Source organism: Stenella coeruleoalba (genome assembly GCF_951394435.1).
Source record: "Stenella coeruleoalba genome assembly, contig: scaffold_88, whole genome shotgun sequence".
NCBI lineage: Eukaryota > Metazoa > Chordata > Mammalia > Artiodactyla > Delphinidae > Stenella > Stenella coeruleoalba.
Genome location: NW_027645889.1, coordinates 963,592 through 982,620, shown reverse-complemented (window position 1 = coordinate 982,620; position 19,029 = coordinate 963,592).

Below are 19,029 nucleotides of genomic sequence, written 5' to 3'. Positions count from 1 at the left end.
TCTGGGTTTTCCATGCATGTTTTAGCTGTAGGAAGATCCCTTGAACCTGCAGATTTGGGACCCATTGAATGGGTACCAGGTAGTATTACTTTAAAGGGTGTGCATTTCCTCACCCAACCTCACATTTCTCTTAGCGCAAACAGTTTCCAGCCTTATGTCTCATCCTGCTGTGGGTCTAGATGTGTTCAATCCATGTTGCATCACCGTCCCTGAGGAAAAGTTGTAAGAGGTTTTCTCTGTCTCTCTGTCGTTTATTTTTTTCAATTTATTACTATATTGGTTACAGCTGATTTTCAAAGCTCTGTTTCTTGCTGCTGTACATCCACTTGATTCACGTACAGAGAGACATCAATAAATTCTTTTTCAGATTCTTACCAGTCGTATATATTCTTTTCCGGTGACTTGAGTGTGCTGAGTGCAGTTCTTTTAGCTACCGTGTAGGCCTTGTTGATTATCAGTTTGGTATTTGGAATGGTATCTTTGCTAATTTCAACCTCCTGGATGATGCCTCACCCCTCCCCACCTTTCCCGTTTAGCAGCCTTATGCGTGTTTTCTACATATTTGACTATGTTTTTGTTTTGTAATTTATTTCATGTGTAGCCATTTTGGATTCCACCTTTAAGTGATATCTTATGATATGTGTCTTTTTCTTTTTGAATTCTGTCACTTAGAATGATCATACGTAACTCCTCCGGAGTTGTTACAACTGGCCATATTTCATTGATTTCCAGACTGAATAATATTCCACTCTACCTAAGTACCACATCTCTATCCATTTTTTCCCTCCAGAGACATTTAAGTTATATCCTAGTCGAGGATCTTTTAAACAGAGAGGGGGTAAACATTGGGGTGCCTGTGTCCTCTCGATTTTTGTTTTTCCCAAGATATACGCCCATGAGTGCAAGTGCCCTATGCTCTGTAGCTCATTGTTTAGATGCTTTAGTAAACACAATACACTTCTCCAGAATGGCCGTTGGCAATATACATTTCCACTATAAGTCTCACAGGGCTCCCTCTTCTCGTTGCCCTGTCCTGCATTTCTGTTGTTTACGCTTTATGAGGATGGCTCTTCTGACTGATGCGAAGTGATATCTTTTGTAGTATTGACTTCCAGTGCCCACCTGTTTGGTTGGCTAAAAAAGTGTATGCCCTTTTCTTGAATATATACAGAAAAGAACGCATACACCCTTTTTGGCCAACTGCAATGTTGGCAATGTTCAGCTCCTTTTCTTGTGCTTAATGGCGAGTCCTTTCTACCTCCTCAAATCCCTTTCCTGCCATTCTCCCTTGCTTACAAGTCCTTTTCTCTGACTTTCCTCAAGACATTTTTCAGTGATGGATATTTTCAACTCTGCAGTTTTGTGAATTTTACTGCCCCTGAGTTCCATTGTTCAACTCGTGTTTATGGGAACTGGCCACAAAGCAGCGGGATTTCCTCAAGCCCTATACTGTTTCCATGGGCAACCCTAGCCTTTGGTCAATTCGTCTTCCTGATTGGAAATTAGAGTGACATGTGCCTGTCTGAACACCTAGGACTTGTCTCTCATTGTTCCTCATCCTTCCGCTTCATCCTCTGGACAAATTCCAAACTGTACGCAACAGGATGTTGACAGTGCTGACATCTCCAAGTGGGGAGACTGTTAGTAAAGACGCTGGAGGGGTGAACCCGAGCACCAGGAGATGAGGAGATGAGATGCCTTTTCCAAACTCTTCCCGATCAGACGGTATACCATCCTCTGGGTGTGACAGACATGTTTTAGCAGTAGGAAGAGTCCCATTCATGTAAGGAGAACACCAGGGCTTTTTCAAAATCAGTGTCTCCCCGAAACCCAAACTGGGGAAGTTTTTAAGCTACGGCTACACATATGTTCATTAAGGGCCTTGGGAAGTAGGCAGAGTCCAAACTTTAGATGATTGAAGTCTTCAGGGTCAGAAGCACTCACCACCAGCTTCCCTTAGGCTACACTTTAACTGTCATTGATAGATGATGTCAATAAAAATATCTATTCTTTTTCAGATTATTTCCCCTTATAGGTTATTGCAAAATGTTGAGTGTAGTTCCCTGTGCTATACAGTAGTTCCTTGTTGATGATCTATTTTATACATAGCAGTGTGTATGTGTTCATTCCAAACTGTTAATTTATCCCTCCTCCCACCTTTCCCCTTTGGTAATAATAAATTATAAGATTTTATACTTCTCAGAAATGGGGGAGCTGAAAGAGAGGTATCATTTTCAATGGAAAAGCATTTAAAACAAGATTGAAGGTTTAACCAAGATTATTAGATGTACATCCTTGGAAAGAAATCACTTCGTTTCTCTAATATTGACCTGACAAATAAGACAAACCTTTTCACTGAACTTGCTTATAAAAAGTGATGGAAATATCAAATGGAAGTGTTAAAAACATCTTATTTTACCCGAGCCTTATACACTGTTCTATGTTAACTACAGTTTGGCTCACACATCTGTTCATTGAGGTTACAATAGTCTCAATTTCTGTTACTGATCCTCCAGAGTGGACCCCAACAAGTGTCCCCCTGCCCAGTGTCATTGGGGCCAACAGATCGAGACTGAGTTTGGTTCACAAGCAAAGGAAACTTTATATTTTGATCAGAGAATGGAGAGGTGAGAGCATGCACTACCCCGTGGGCTGTGGGCTGGGCTGCTGTGTAGAGATCCTGTCAGAGTCAGTGGGAGGGAGGGAGGCGGCGGAGCTCTCGAGGGCCGGGTTGGCTGTAGCTCAGGCTCTATATCGTGGAGTCTGCACTGGGCCCCAGGAGCTGAGGTGTCGACCCAGCCATTCTGCACTAGGAAATCTGGTCTGAAGTGCCAGGTGTGGAACCTCTGCATGCGGGACCCTAGGAGCACGTGAAATTAGACAAAGCACAAAGGATAAAAAAGGTTAGACTTGACTTTATTGCCCAGATTCTATTTTTATCTCCCAGGGATTTTTAATGGGCTTTGCTGGGGACAAACCCCTCCTCTGCCTTTTGTCCCGTTCCTCATTCTTGGAGTGCTGAGGGTGCAGACCCTTCTTCTGTAACTGCTGAGTGCTGAGTTGGGAGCCCTCATACCCTGGGGCGAGGGTCAGAGCTTCTCCCCAGCAGCCTCCCGGTGACGTTGATTGTCCCCAGGACCCCTGCCTCCCTGCTCGTCCACCTGAGCACCAGCATTGGAAGTGTTATAGATTCTAATGACCTTTAAGGGTCCAGGAAAGAGATGTGCAGAGACGCTGTGGGGGCCGGTTTCACCCCGCCCCACATTTGTTCGGCCACCTTAGGCTGACCGTCTCTGCCAGCCTAGATGCTCTGACCAGTAGTCTGCGCTTTCTTCAGTTAGGCCCCTGAATTAACGTACAAACAGCACCAGGTGTCAGAGCCCTGCCCGCTCAACTCCCAGACAGTCCAGGGTCAGTGGTGACCAAGGACCATGATGGCTACTGAGTCAACAGCCTTTTGAAGTAAACAGGAGTCCAGCCGGTCTTATTGGCCACCATCATCACGGTGTCTGTAGGCTTTTCTATGGTGACAGTGTGGTATACTGTTCCCCCGCCAAGATTATTAGCTCCCCTCTGGGTGCAGTAAGTCCTGCAAGCAGTAGTCTACTCTTTTGGGACACACTCTTGTTGTTTTATGAGAGAAACTCCAGGTCAAGTGATGTTCACACGAGTCGTCATGGTGCCCTGTTGCCCCCGGTTATCTCTCTGGATGTTGGAGTTGGAGGGCCTCCTCACTCGAGGTCGGTGTGCCCACGGAGCGAACCCTGCAACTTCAGGGCATGGTTGGTGGTTAGGATCACCACGTGGGGTCCTTTTCCCTTAGGAGGGAGGTGGCCTTTTGGGCTGCTGATTTCCAGGTTTTTAGATACCGCCAGTATCTTGGCCAGATGTGGCAGTGGGCCAAGCCCCTTAGTGACCGTAGTTTATCCTACCTGGATGGCATTCTTGCATTGTTCCATTTCAAGTGGTCCCAGTTTTTGCACTAATTCTCCAATGGCGATTCACCTTTCACCGGGATTGTAAAGATCAAAGGGTTTAGCTAAATTAGGGAGTTCCAGGGCAAGGGTCTGAATTGACTGCTCTTTCCATTCTTGAAAGGCCACTTCTGGATTCTATTCAAAAGGATCATCATCTTTTCCTTTCAGTGTTTCATATAGAGGCCCAGCTAGTAGACTGTAGTTAGGGATCCAGAAGCAGCAAACCCTGGCCTCCCCAGGAACCCCTAAGCTGTCTTCTAGTTTTAGAAAGGGGTAAGGCTGAAAATGGTTTCTTCCCTTTCCTGGGATGGGCTTCTCTGACCTTCTGTGAGAATGAAGCCCAGGCAGGTCACCGCAGTCTGTGATATTTGAGCTTTTTCTTGGACAACTTCTATCCTTTATTGGCTTGGTAGTTCAGAGGCCTCCTTAGTAGGGCTGGTGATCAGAATGTCGTCTGCATATTGAAGGAGGGTTTCCTTTTCCAGAGGTAGAACTTTTAGGTCTTTAGCTAAGCTTTCCCCAAAGATGGTGTGGGAATTTTTGCACCCTTGGGGCCAGACGGCCCGGAAGTATTGTTTTAGTTGTATGTTGAGTCCTGCCACTCACAAGCCAAAATTTCTTGTGACTCTGGGACTAATGGAATACAAAAGAAGGCATCATTGAAGACTAATACAGAATACCATGTCCTGGTGGTTGGTAGAATGACCAGCAGGGTGTAGGAATTAGGAGCAACTGGAGGTATATCCTCGGTGGCTTCACTGACTGTCCTGACATCCTTTACCAGGTCCCCAGCAGCCCATGGGGCTCTCGTGGTCAGACCAATCCCAGAATATGGAGCTCACCTGGGCAGGTACCCCACCCCCACCCCAGCCCACGGGGCTCTCGTGGTCAGGCCCCTCCCAGGATACAGAGCTACCCTTGCAGGTACCGTGGCAGGGCTGGGCACACAGGAACCATGCACATAGCCCTCATTGCAGAGCACCCCCAGCTCACCTGTCGCTCAGAGCTGACACAGAGCACCTCAGAGCAGGACTTGAACTAACAAACAGCAGCTGCGACAGGTCTGTGACCCTGGGCATCACTCCATGAGGCCTCCCTCCACCTGGTCTTCCAGAGACTTCCACTGCACCCGGGGCACCAGGCCTCTGTCTCCAACCACCACCCACCCCTCCTCTCCCTGACTCCTGGGTTCCTCTCATTAGGAGAGGGTTTTCTTGAAGTTGTCTCCCACTCATGGGCCAGATAAAATGATTAGAAAACAAGCCAAAGCTGCAGCCCCTTGTCTATCCTGACTCTCAGGAGCCCACACCTGTTCCTTGGACCTGGCCGGTTCAGCAAGTTCCATTTTCTGCAACTGTGAGCCCCTGAGGGGTGATGATTGGCTGACCTGGGCAGCCTTACCGTGCCGGCCAGCCCTCCCCAGGTGTGCCTGGGTTGAGATCAATATAAATACCACTCCAGGCAGCAAGAGCCCCTGCAGCCGTGCCTGACGCCATTTTCTCTGCCCTGTCAGCAGTCTCGGGGCTGGGCTGGTGGGAGGGAGTGAGAGGCCACGGCTTTGTGGGTGGCCCAGTGTGAGTGGGGCTCTGCTGGACTTTCTGCAGCAGTTGCCAGGCTGCCACCTGCTAAAGAAGAGGATGTGTCACCCATACCTGCTGCTGGAATTTCTCCCTGGGCAGAGATGAGGAAGGAAAAAAGCAGTGGGGGCAGGGACAGGACGGGTATCTCAGGCAGGGAAATGGAAATCTTCCAGAAGAGCACCCAGGGCCAGGACCATCCTGGCTGGCCTGCAGGCACCAAGTCGGCCGGCATGCTGTCACTCGTGTGGCTCTATGGCCCTTCCTCTAGGCTTTCAAGTCCTTGTATATATTCAGGTGTTTTACCTGGGACGGGTGGGAATAGTTCAGCAGCAACTGGCCTGGGGCTCAGCTCACGTTTACTCACAGATGCCTCGGCACGGTGCCCCAGCTTTGCAATGAGGACGCTTGTTGCGTGGGGGCTGCTGGCTGAATGGGAGATGATTCCCCACCACTGACCAATTTCAGAATTGTTTACAACTGGAGCAAGTGCCCTGATACGGTTTTCCTCTGTGTAACTGGTGGGTTCTGTGTTTTTTTTCTCTTTTTCGTTTTTGGTTCAAGGTAGATTTTATTCCTCTTTTTTGTATTTACAGATATAAGCATGGAAATAATTTATTCATATAAATACATGTATGTGCAGGGAATAATTGTTTTTTCTGTTTTATTTTTTAAATTTTATTTCTTTTTAATTTTGAATTTTATTTTATATTTTTATACAGCAGGTTCTTATTGGTTATCTATTTTATACATATAAATGTATACATGCCAATCCCAGTCTCTCAACTCCTCCCACCACCACCCCCCAACAGCTTTCCCCCCCTTGTTGTCCATACGTTTGTTGTCTACATCTGTTGCTCTATTTATGCCTTGCAAAATGGTTAATCTGTACAGTTTTTCTAGGTTCCACATATATGCATGAATATACAAGATTTGTTTTTCTCTTTCTGACTTACTTCACTCTGTATGACAGTCTCTAGATCCATCGACGTCTCTACAAATGACCCAATTTCATTCCTTTTCATGGCTGAGTAATATTCCATTTTATATATGTACCACAGCTTTATGCATTCGTCTGTCTGTGGGCATTTAGGTTGCTTCCATTACCTCGATATTGTAAATAGTGATGCAATGAACATTGCGGTGAATGACTCTTTTTGATTTATGGTTTTGTCTGGGTATATGTCCAGTACTGGGATTGCTGTATCATATGGTAATTCTATTGTTAGTTTCTTAAGAAATTCCATATTGTTCTCCATAATGACTGTATCAATTTATATTCCCAACAATAGTGGAAGAGGGTTCCTTTTCTCCACACCCTTTCCAGCATTTTTTGTTTGTAGATTTTCAATGATGCCTATTCTACCAGGTGTGAGGTGATACCTCATTGTTGAATCCATTTCGTTGAGCAAGGGGTAGCCCTTGTCTATTACATATTTGGCTTATGGAACGGTATCTGTGCTAATTTCAAACTCTGCTTTTATGCAGCACCCCAACTCACCTTCCCCCTTAAGCAGGCATAAGTTGGTTTTCTAAATTTGAGACCCTGTTCTGTTTTGTAATTCAGTTCATGTGTAGCCAAGTTCACATTCCGTGTATTAGTGATACCTTATGATGTTTCTTTTTCTGTGTGACTTATTTCACTTAGAATCATCGTGCCTCAATCCACTCATTATGCTGGTACGGGCCTGGTGACATAGATTTCATTGCTGAGTGGTATTCTGTTGTACATAAGTACCGCAACTTCTTTATCCATTATTTGCTCTCTGGGATATTTAACTTGTGCCGCAGAAGAGATTCCTGTAAAAAGAGCCGTCCTAAACTTTGGGGCGGCTGTGTCTTTTTGATTTTAATTTCCCTAAGCTATAGGACCATAAGTGGAAGTGCACTAGGCTCTGTTGCTTTGTTTTTTAGATGTTTCAGGAAACACCATACACTTCTCCCTAGTCTCTGTTGGCAATTTACATCCCGCCCATCAGCATAACAAGGCTCCCAGTTCTCCATGGCCTGTCCTGCCTTTCTGGATTTTACACTTTTTTCTGATGGCCCTTTTGACCGGGGGGAAGTGAGACTTCATTGTAGTGCAGATTTCCTTTGCAAGGTGCTTGGTTGGCCAAAAAGGGCGTATGCGTTTTTTCCTGAATATATTCAGGAAAAAACGCATACGCCCTTTTTGGCCAAGTGCATCATTGTCGACGTTCTGCCTGTTTTCCTGTGTTTTAAATGCAATCCAATTCCGATTCCTCCTGAAATCGGTTTCCTGCAATTCTGCCCCGCATTCAAGTCCTCTTGGCAGCCCTACTTCAGTATATATTCGGACTATAGCTGTCTTTTATAAATCTGCAGGTTTGTGAATTACAGTGCCCCTGAGCTCCTTTCTTCAACTCGCTTTCTTGTGAGCTGGCCACACACCGCAGGATTGCTTCAGGCCCTAATCTGGTTCCGGCACGGCATGCTGAGCCTTTGGTTTATTCCTCTTCCCTGTGGGAAATGAGAGTTAAATTTGCCCGTCCAGACACCTCCAGCTAGTCTCTCATTGGTTCTCTCTGTTCCTGTTCATCTTCGGCAGAAATTGCAAACTGGGCCAAACAGGAGGTTAAAGGCACTCACTCTCCAAGTGAGGAGAGTGTTAGTAAAGCGTCTGGAATGTTGCACCCGAGTACCAGGGAACGAAAATTGAGACACATTTGAACACATTTCTCGATCATACGGTGGATCATACTCTGGGTTCCACATCCATGTTTTAGCTGAAGGAAGAATCCCTTAAACCTGGAGAGTTGAGACCCATGGAATGGGTACCATGCAATATGACTTCAAAGGGTCTGCATTTGCTCACCGAACCTCACCAATCTTATGAGCCCCAAGTGTCCAGCCTTATGTGTCACCCAGCTCTGGGTGTAGATATGGTAAATGCAGGTTGCATCAGAAGCCTTGAATGAATTACTTAAGTATTGCTCTCTATATCACTGTCATTGTGTTTTGTTTAAGAAATTTATTTATAATATGGGATTTACCTGATTTTCACTGCTTTAATGCCACTGTACACACTCTTGATTCTCTTACAGAGATATATAAATCCATAGCTTTTATGATTCTTACTAGTCAGGTATATTCCTAGGCGTTGAATATGGGGTGTTGAGTCCATTTCGTTGAGCAAGGAGTAGCTCTTGTCTATTCCATATTTGGCTTATAGAACTTTATCTGTGCTCATTTCAATCTCTGGTTTTATGCAGCACCCCAACTCACCTTTCCCCTTAAGCAAGCATAAGTTGGTTTTCTAAATTTGAGACCCTGTTCTGTTCTGTAACTGAGTTCCTGTGTAGCCAAGTTTACATTCCGTGTATTACTGATATCTTATGATGTTTCTTTCTCTGTGTGACTTATTTCAGTTAGAATCGTCATACCTGAATCCACTCATTGTGCTGCTAAGGGCCTGATGACATAGATTTCATTGCTGAGTGATATTGCTTTGTAAGTAAATACCACAACTTCTTTATCCATTTTTCACTTTCTGCGATGTTGAACTTGTACTGTAAACGAGGTTCTTGTAAACAGAGGCGTCCCAAACTTTGGGGTGGCTGTGTCTTTTTGATTTTCATTTCCCTAAGCTATAGGACCATAAGTGGCAGTGCCCTAGGCTCTGTTGCTTTGTTTTTTAGATGTTTCAGGAAACACCATACACTTCCCCCGAGTGGTTGTTGGCAATTTACATCCCGCCCTTCAGCATAACAAGGCTCCCAGTTCTCCATGGCCTGTCCTGCCTTTCTGGATTTTACACTTTTTTCAGATGGCCCTTTTGACCGGGGGGAAGTGAGACTTCATTGTAGTGCACATTTCCTTTGCAAGCTTGCTTGGTTGGCCAAAAAGGGCGTATGCATTTTTTCCTGAATATATTCAGGAAAAAACGCATACGCCCTTTTTGGCCAAGTGCATCATTGTGGACGTTCTGCCTCTTTTCCTATGCTTTCAATGCAATTCCAGTCTACCTCCTGAAATCGGTTTCCTGCAATTCTGCCCCGCTTTCAAGTCCTCTTGGCAGCCTTACTTCAGTCTATTTTTGGACGATAGCTGTCATTTATAACTCTGCAGGTTTGTGAATTACAGTGCCCCTGAGCTCCTTTCTTCAACTCGCTTTCTTTTGAGCTGGCCGCAACACCGCAGGATGGCTTCAGGCCCTAATCCGGTTCCGGCACGACACACTGAGCCTTTGGTTATTTCCTCTTCCTGGTGGGAAATGAGAGTTAAATTTGCCCGTCCAGACACCTCCAGCTAGCCTCTCATTGGTTCTCGCTATTCCTGTTCATCTTCCGCAGAAATTGCAAACTGGGCCAAACAGGAGGTTAAAGGCGCTGACTCTCCAAGTGGGGAGAGTGTTAATAAAGCGTCTGGAATGTTGCAACCGAGTACCAGGGGAGGAAAACTGAGACATATTTGAACACGTCTCCCGATCACATGGTTGATCATACTCTGGGTTCCACATGCATGTTTTAGCTGAAGGAAGAATACCTAAAACCTGGGTAGTTGAAACCCGTGGAATGGGTACCATGCAATATGAATTCAAAGGGTCTTCATTTGCTCACCGAACCTCTCCAATCCTATCACTGCTGCGTTTATGCCCCTGTACACATGCTTGATTCTCTTTCGGAGACATAGCAATCCATAGGTTTTAAGATACTTACTAGTCAGGTACATTCTTAGGCGTTTAATATGCGGTGTTGAGTCCATTTCGTTGAGCAAGGAGTAGCTCTTGTCTATTCCATATTTGGCTTAAGGAACTTTATCTGTGCTCATTTCAATCTCTGGTTTTATGCAGCAACCCAACTCACCTTTACCCTTAAGCAAGAATAAGTTGGTTTTCTAAATTTGAGACCCTGTTCTGTTCTGTAATTCAGTTCCTGTGTAGCCAAGTTTACATTCCGTGTATTACTGATATCTTATGATGTTTCTTTTTCTGTGTGACTTATTTCAGTTAGAATCATCATACCTGAATCCACTCATTGTGCTGCTAAGGGCCTGATGACACAGATTTCATTGCTGAGTGATATTGCTTTGTAAGTAAATACCACAACTTCTTTATCCATTTTTCACTTTCTGCGATGTTGAACTTGTACTGTAAACGAGGTTCTTGTAAACAGAGCCGTTCCAAACTTTGGGGTGGCTGTGTGTTTTTGATTTTAATTTCCCTAAGCTATAGGACCATAAGTGGAAGTGCCCTAGGTTCTGTTGCTTTGTTTTTTAGATGTTTCAGGAAACACCATACACTTCTCCCGAGTGGTTGTTGGCAATTTACATCCCACCCATCAGCATAACAAGGCTCCCAGTTCTCCATGGCCTGTCCTGCCTTTCTGGATTTTACACTTTTTTCAGATGGCCCTTTTGACCGGGGGGAAGTGAGACTTCATTGTAGTGCAGATTTCCTTTGCAAGCTTGCTTGGTTGGCCAAAAAGGGCGTATGCGTTTTTTCCTGAATATATTCAGGAAAAAACGCATACGCCCTTTTTGGCCAAGTGCATCATTGTGGACGTTCTGCCTCTTTTCCTATGCTTTCAATGCAATTCCAGTCTACCTCCTGAAATCGGTTTCCTGCAATTCTGCCCCGCTTTCAAGTCCTCTTGGCAGCCTTACTTCAGTCTATTTTTGGACGATAGCTGTCATTTATAACTCTGCAGGTTTGTGAATTACAGTGCCCCTGAGCTCCTTTCTTCAACTCGCTTTCTTGTGACCTGGCCGCAACACCGCAGGATGGCTTCAGGCCCTAATCTGGTTCCGGTACGGCACGCTGAGCCTTTGGTTATTTCCTCTTCCTGGTGGGAAATGAGAGTTAAATTTGCCCGTCCAGACACCTCCAGCTAGTCTCTCATTGGTTCTCGCTATTCCTGTTCATCTTCCGCAGAAATTGAAAACTGGGCCAAACAGGAGGTTAAAGGCGCTGACTCTCCAAGTGGGGAGAGTGTTAGTAAAGCGTCTGGAATGTTGCACCCGAGTACCAGGGGAGGAAAACTGAGACATATTTGAACACGTCTCCCGTTCACATGGTTGATCATACTTGGGTTCCACATGCATGTTTTAGCTGAAGGAAGAATACCTTAAACCTGGAGAGTTGAGACCCGTGTAATGGGTACCATGCAATATGACTTCAAAGGGTCTTCATTTGCTCACCGAACCTCTCCAATCCTATCACTGCTGCGTTTATGCCCCTGTACACATGCTTGATTCTCTTTCGGAGACATAGCAATCCATAGGTTTTACGATACTTACTAGTCAGGTACATTCTTAGGTGTTTAATATGCGGTGTTGAGTCCATTTCGTTGAGCAAGGAGTAGCTCTTGTCTATTCCATATTTGACTTAAGGAACTTTATCTGTGCTCATTTCAATCTCTCGTTTTATGCAGCACCCCAACTCACCTTTACACTTAAGCAAGCATAAGTTGGTTTTCTAAATTTGAGACCCTGTTCTGTTCTGTAATTCAGTTCCTGTGTAGCCAAGTTTCCATTCCGTGTATTACTGATATCTTATGATGTTTCTTTTTCTGTGTGACTTATTTCAGTTAGAATCATCATACTTGAATCCACTCATTGTGCTGCTAAGGGCCTGATGACACAGATTTCATTGCTGAGTGATATTGCTTTGTAAGTAAATACCACAACTTCTTTATCCATTTTTCACTTTCTGCGATGTTGAACTTGTACTGTAAACGAGGTTCTTGTAAACAGAGCCGTTCCAAACTTTGGGGTGGCTGTGTGTTTTTGATTTTAATTTCCCTAAGCTATAGGACCATAAGTGGAAGTGCCCTAGGTTCTGTTGCTTTGTTTTTTAGATGTTTCAGGAAACACCATACACTTCTCCCCAGTGGTTGTTGGCAATTTACATCCTGCCCATCAGCATAACAAGGCTCCCAGTTCTCCATGGCCTGTCCTGCCTTTCTGGATTTTACACTTTTTTCAGATGGCCCTTTTGACCGGGGGGAAGTGAGACTTCATTGTAGTGCAGATTTCCTTTGCAAGCTTGCTTGGTTGGCCAAAAAGTGCGTATGCGTTTTTTCCTGATATATTCAGGAAAAAACGCATACGCCCTTTTTGGCCAAGTGCATCATTGTGGACGTTCTGCCTCTTTTCCTATGCTTTCAATGCAATTCCAGTCTACCTCCTGAAATCGGTTTCCTGCAATTCTGCCCCGCTTTCAAGTCCTCTTGGCATCCTTACTTCAGTATATTTTTGGACGATAGCTGTCATTTATAACTCTGCAGGTTTGTGAATTACAGTGCCCCTGAGCTCCTTTCTTCAACTCGCTTTCTTGTGACCTGGCCACAACACCGCAGGATGGCTTCAGGCCCTAATCTGGTTCCGGCCCGGCATGCTGAGCCTTTGGTTAATTGCTCTTCCTGGTGGGAAATGAGAGTTAAATTTGCCCGTCCAGACACCTCCAGCTAGCCTCTCATTGGTTCTCGCTATTCCTGTTCATCTTCCGCAGAAATTGCAAACTGTGCCAAACAGGAGGTTAAAGGGACTGACGCTCCAAGTGGGGAGAGTGTTACTAAAGCGTCTGGAATGTTGCACCCGAGTACCAGGGGAGGAAAACTGAGACATATTTGAACACGTCTCCTGATCACATGGTTCATCATACTGTAGGTTCCACATGCATGTTTTAGCTGAAAGAAGAATACCTTAAACCTGGGTAGTTGAAACCCGTGGAATGGGTACCATGCAATATGACTTCAAAGGGTCTTCATTTGCTCACCGAACCTCTCCAATCCTATCACTGCTGCGTTTATGCCCCTGTACACATGCTTGATTCTCTTTCGGAGACATAGCAATCCATAGGTTTTAAGATACTTACTAGTCAGGTACATTCTTAGGCGTTTAATATGGGGTGTTGAGTCCATTTCGTTGAGCAAGGAGTAGCTCTTGTCTATTCCATATTTGGCTTAAGGAACTTTATCTGTGCTCATTTCAATCTCTGGTTTTATGCAGCACCCCAACTCACCTTTCCCCTTAAGCAAGAATAAGTTGGTTTTCTAAATTTGAGACCCTGTTCTGTTCTGTAATTCAGTTCCTGTGTAGCCAAGTTTACATTCCGTGTATTACTGATATCTTATGATGTTTCTTTTTCTGTGTGACTTATTTCAGTTAGAATCATCATACCTGAATCCACTCATTGTGCTGCTAAGGGCCTGATGACACAGATTTCATTGCTGAGTGATATTGCTTTGTAAGTAAATACCACAACTTCTTTATCCATTTTTCACTTTCTGCGATGTTGAACTTGTACTGTAAACGAGGTTCTTGTAAACAGAGCCGTTCCAAACTTTGGGGTGACTGTGTCTTTTTGATTTTAATTTCCCTAAGCTATAGGACCATAAGTGGAAGTGCCCTAGGCTCTGTTGCTTTGTTTTTTAGATGTTTCAGGAAACACCATACACTTCTCCCGAGTGGTTGTTGGCAATTTACATCCCGCCCATCAGCATAACAAGGCTCCCAGTTCTCCATGGCCTGTCCTGCCTTTCTGGATTTTACACTTTTTTCAGATGGCCCTTTTGACCGGGGGGAAGTGAGACTTCATTGTAGTGCAGATTTCCTTTGCAAGCTTGCTTGGTTGGCCAAAAAGGGCGTATGCGTTTTTTCCTGAATATATTCAGGAAAAAACGCATACGCCCTTTTTGGCCAAGTGCATCATTGTGGACGTTCTGCCTCTTTTCCTATGCTTTCAATGCAATTCCAGTCTACCTCCTGAAATCGGTTTCCTGCAATTCTGCCCCGCTTTCAAGTCCTCTTGGCAGCCTTACTTCAGTATATTTTTGGACGATAGCTGTCATTTATAACTGCAGGTTTGTGAATTACAGTGCCTCTGAGCTCCTTTCTTCAACTCGGTTTCTTTTGAGCTGGCCGCAATACCGCAGGATGGCTTCAGGCCCTAATCTGGTTCCGGTACGGAACGCTGAGCCTTTGGTTATTTCCTCTTCCTGTTGCGAAATGAGAGTTAAATTTGCCCGTCCAGACACCTCCAGCTAGCCTCTCATTGGTTCTCGCTATTCCTGTTCATCTTCCGCAGAAATTGCAAACTGGGCCAAACAGGAGGTTAAAGGCGCTGACTCTCCAAGTGGGGAGAGTGTTAGTAAAGTGTCTGGAATGTTGCACCCGAGTACCAGGGGAGGAAAACTGAGACATATTTGAACACGTCTGCCGTTCACATGTTTGATCATACTTGGGTTCCACATGCATGTATTAGCTGAAGGAAGAATACCTTAAACCTGGAGAGTTAAGAGCCGTGTAATGGGTACCATGCAATATGACTTCAAAGGGTCTTCATTTGCTCACCGAACCTCTCCAATCCTATCACTGCTGCGTTTATGCCCCTGTACACATGCTTGATTCTCTTTTGGAGACATAGCAATCCATAGGTTTTAAGATACTTACTAGTCAGGTACATTCTTAGGCGTTTAATATGCGGTGTTGAGTCCATTTCGTTGAGCAAGGAGTAGCTCTTGTCTATTCCATATTTGACTTAAGGAACTTTATCTGTGCTCATTTCAATCTCTGGTTTTATGCAGCACCCCAACTCACCTTTCCCCTTAAGCAAGCATAAGTTGGTTTTCTAAATTTGAGACCCTATTCTGTTCTGTAATTCAGTTCTTGTGTAGCCAAGTTTACATTCCGTGTATTACTGATATCTTATGATGTTTCTTTTTCTTGTGACTTACTTCAGTTAGAATCATCATACCTGAATCCACTCATTGTGCTGCTAAGGGCCTGATGATACAGATTTCATTGCTGAGTGATATTGCTTTGTAAGTACATACCACAACTTCTTTATCCATTTTTCACTTTCTGCGATGTTGAACTTGTACTGTAAACGAGGTTCTTGTAAACAGAGCCGTTCCAAACTTTGGGGTGGCTGTGTCTTTTTGATTTTAATTTCCCTAAGCTATAGGACCATAAGTGGAAGTGCCCTAGGTTCTGTTGCTTTGTTTTTTAGATGTTTCAGGAAACACCATACACTTCTCCCGAGTGGTTGTTGGCAATTTACATCCCGCCCATCAGCATAACAAGGCTCCCAGTTCTCCATGGCCTGTCCTGCCTTTCTGGATTTTACACTTTTTTCAGATGGCCCTTTTGACCGGGGGGAAGTGAGACTTCATTGTAGTGCAGATTTCCTTTGCAAGCTTGCTTGGTTGGCCAAAAAGGGCGTATGCGTTTTTTCCTGAATATATTCAGGAAAAAACGCATACGCCCTTTTTGGCCAAGTGCATCATTGTGGACGTTCTGCCTCTTTTCCTATGCTTTCAATGCAATTCCAGTCTACCTCCTGAAATCGGTTTCCTGCAATTCTGCCCCGCTTTCAAGTCCTCTTGGCAGCCTTACTTCAGTCTATTTTTGGACGATAGCTGTCATTTATAATTCTGAAGGTTTGTGAATTACAGTGCCCCTGAGCTCCTTTCTTCAACTCGCTTTCTTGTGAGCTGGCCGCAACACCGCAGGATGGCTTCAGGCCCTAATCTGGTTCCGGTATGGCACGCTGAGCCTTTGGTTATTTCCTCTTCCTGGTGGGAAATGAGAGTTAAATTTGCCCGTCCAGACACCTCCAGCTAGCCTCTCATTGGTTCTCGCTATTCCTGTTCATCTTCTGCAGAAATTGCAAACTGGGCCAAACAGGAGGTTAAAGGCGCTGACTCTCCAAGTGGGGAGAGTGTTAGTAAAGCGTCTGGAATGTTGCACTCGAGTACCAGGGGAGGAAAACTGAGACATATTTGAACACGTCTCCCGTTCACATGGTTGATCATACTTGGGTTCCACATGCATGTTTTAGCTGAAGGAAGAATACCTTAAACCTGGAGAGTTGAGACCCGTGTAATGGGTACCATGCAATATGACTTCAAAGGGTCTTCATTTGCTCACCGAACCTCTCCAATCCTATCACTGCTGCGTTTATGCCCCTGTACACATGCTTCATTCTCTTTTGGAGACATAGCAATCCATAGGTTTTACGATACTTACTAGTCAGGTACATTCTTAGGCGTTTAATATGCGGTGTTGAGTCCATTTCGTTGAGCAAGGAGTAGCTCTTGTCTATTCCATATTTGACTTAAGGAACTATATCTGTGCTCATTTCAATCTCTGTTTTTATGCAGCACCCCAACTCACCTTTCCCCTTAAGCAAGCATAAGTTGGTTTTCTAAATTTGAGACCCTGTTCTGTTCTGTAATTCAGTTCCTGTGTAGCCAAGTTTACATTCCGTGTATTACTGATATCTTATGATGTTTCTTTTTCTGTGTGACTTATTTCAGTTAGAATCATCATACCTGAACCCACTCATTGTGCTGCTAAGGGCCTGATGACATAGATTTCATTGCTGAGTGATATTGCTTTGTAAGTGAATACCACAACTTCTTTATCCATTTTTCACTTTCAGTGATATTGAACTTGTACTGTAAACGAGGTTCTTGTAAACAGAGCCGTTCCAAACTTTGGGGTGGCTGTGTCTTTTTGATTTTAATTTCCCTAAGCTATAGGACCATAAGTGGAAGTGCCCTAGGCTCTGTTGCTTTGTTTTTTAGATGTTTCAGGAAACACCATACACTTCTCCCGAGTGGTTGTTGTCAATTTACATCCCGCCCATCAGCATAACAAGGCTCCCAGTTCTCCATGGCCTGTCCTGCCTTTCTGGATTTTACACTTTTTTCAGATGGCCCTTTTGACCGGGGGGAAGTGAGACTTCATTGTAGTGCAGATTTCCTTTGCAAGCTTGCTTGGTTGGCCAAAAAGGGCGTATGCGTTTTTTCCTGAATATATTCAGGAAAAAACGCATACGCCCTTTTTGGCCAAGTGCATCATTGTGGACGTTCTGCCTCTTTTCCTATGCTTTCAATGCAATTCCAGTCTACCTCCTGAAATCGGTTTCCTGCAATTCTGCCCCGCTTTCAAGTCCTCTTGGCAGCCTTACTTCAGTATATTTTTGGACGATTGCTGTCATTTATAACTCTGCAGGTTTGTGAATTACAGTGCCCCTGAGCTCCTTTCTTCAACTCGCTTTCTTGTGACCTGGCTGCAACACCGCAGGATGGCTTCAGGCCCTAATCTGGTTCCGGCCCGGCACGCTGAGCCTTTGGTTAATTCCTCTTCCTGGTGGGAAATGAGAGTTAAATTTGCCCGTTCAGACACCTCCAGCTCGTCTCTCATTGGTTCTCGCTATTCCTGTTCATCTTCCGCAGAAATTGCAAACTGGGCCAAACAGGAGGTTAAAGGGACTGACTCTCCAAGTCGGGAGAGTGTTAATAAAGCATCTGGAATGCTGCACCCGAGTACCAGGGGAGGAAAACTGAGACATATTTGAACACGTCTACCGTTCACATGGTTGATCATACTCTGGGTTCCACATGCATGTTTTAGCTGAAGGAAGAATACCTTAAACCTGGAGAGTTGAGACCCGTGGAATGGGTACCATGCAATATGACTTCAAAGGGTCTTCATTTGCTCACCGAACCTCTCCAATCCTATCACTGCTGCGTTTATGCCCCTGTACACACGCTTGATTCTCTTTTGGAGACATAGCAATCCATAGGTTTTAAGATACTTACTAGTCAGGTACATTCTTAGGCGTTTAATATGGGGTGTTGAGTCCATTTCGTTGAGCAAGGAGTAGCTCTTGTCTATTCCATATTTGGCTTAAGGAACTTTATCTGTGCTCATTTCAATCTCTGGTTTTATGCAGCACCCCAACTCACCTTTCCCCTTAAGCAAGCATAAGTTGGTTTTCTAAATTTGAGACCCTGTTCTGTTTTGGAATGCAGTTCCTGTGTAACCAAGTTTACATTCCGTGTATTAGTGATATCTTATGATGTTTCTTTTTCTGTGTGACTTATTTCAGTTAGAATCATCGTACCTGAATCCACTCATTATGCTGCTACGGGCCTGATGACATAGATTTCATTGCTGAGTGATACTGCATTGTACGTAAGTACCACAAGTTCTTTATCCATTTTTCACTTTCTGTGATATTGAACTTGTACGGTAAACGAGGTTCTTGTAAACGGAGGCGTCCCAAACTTTGGGGTGGTTGTGTCTTTTTGATTTTAATTTCCCTAAGCTATAGGACCATAAGTGGAAGTGCCCTAGGCTCTGTTGCTTTGTTTTTTAGATGTTTCAGGAAACACCATACACTTCTCCCGAATGGTTGTTAGCAATTTACATCCCGCCCATCAGCATAACAAGGCTCCCAGTTCTCCATGGCCTGTCCTGCCTTTCTGGATTTTACACTTTTTTCAGATGGCCCTTTTGACCGGGGGGAAGTGAGACTTCATTGTAGTGCAGATTTCCTTTGCAAGCTTGCTTGGTTGGCCAAAAAGGGTGTATGCGTTTTTTCCTGAATATATTCAGGAAAAAACGCATACGCCCTTTTTGGCCAAGTGCATCATTGTGGACGTTCTGCCTCTTTTCCTATGCTTTCAATGCAATTCCAGTCTACCTCCTGAAATCGGTTT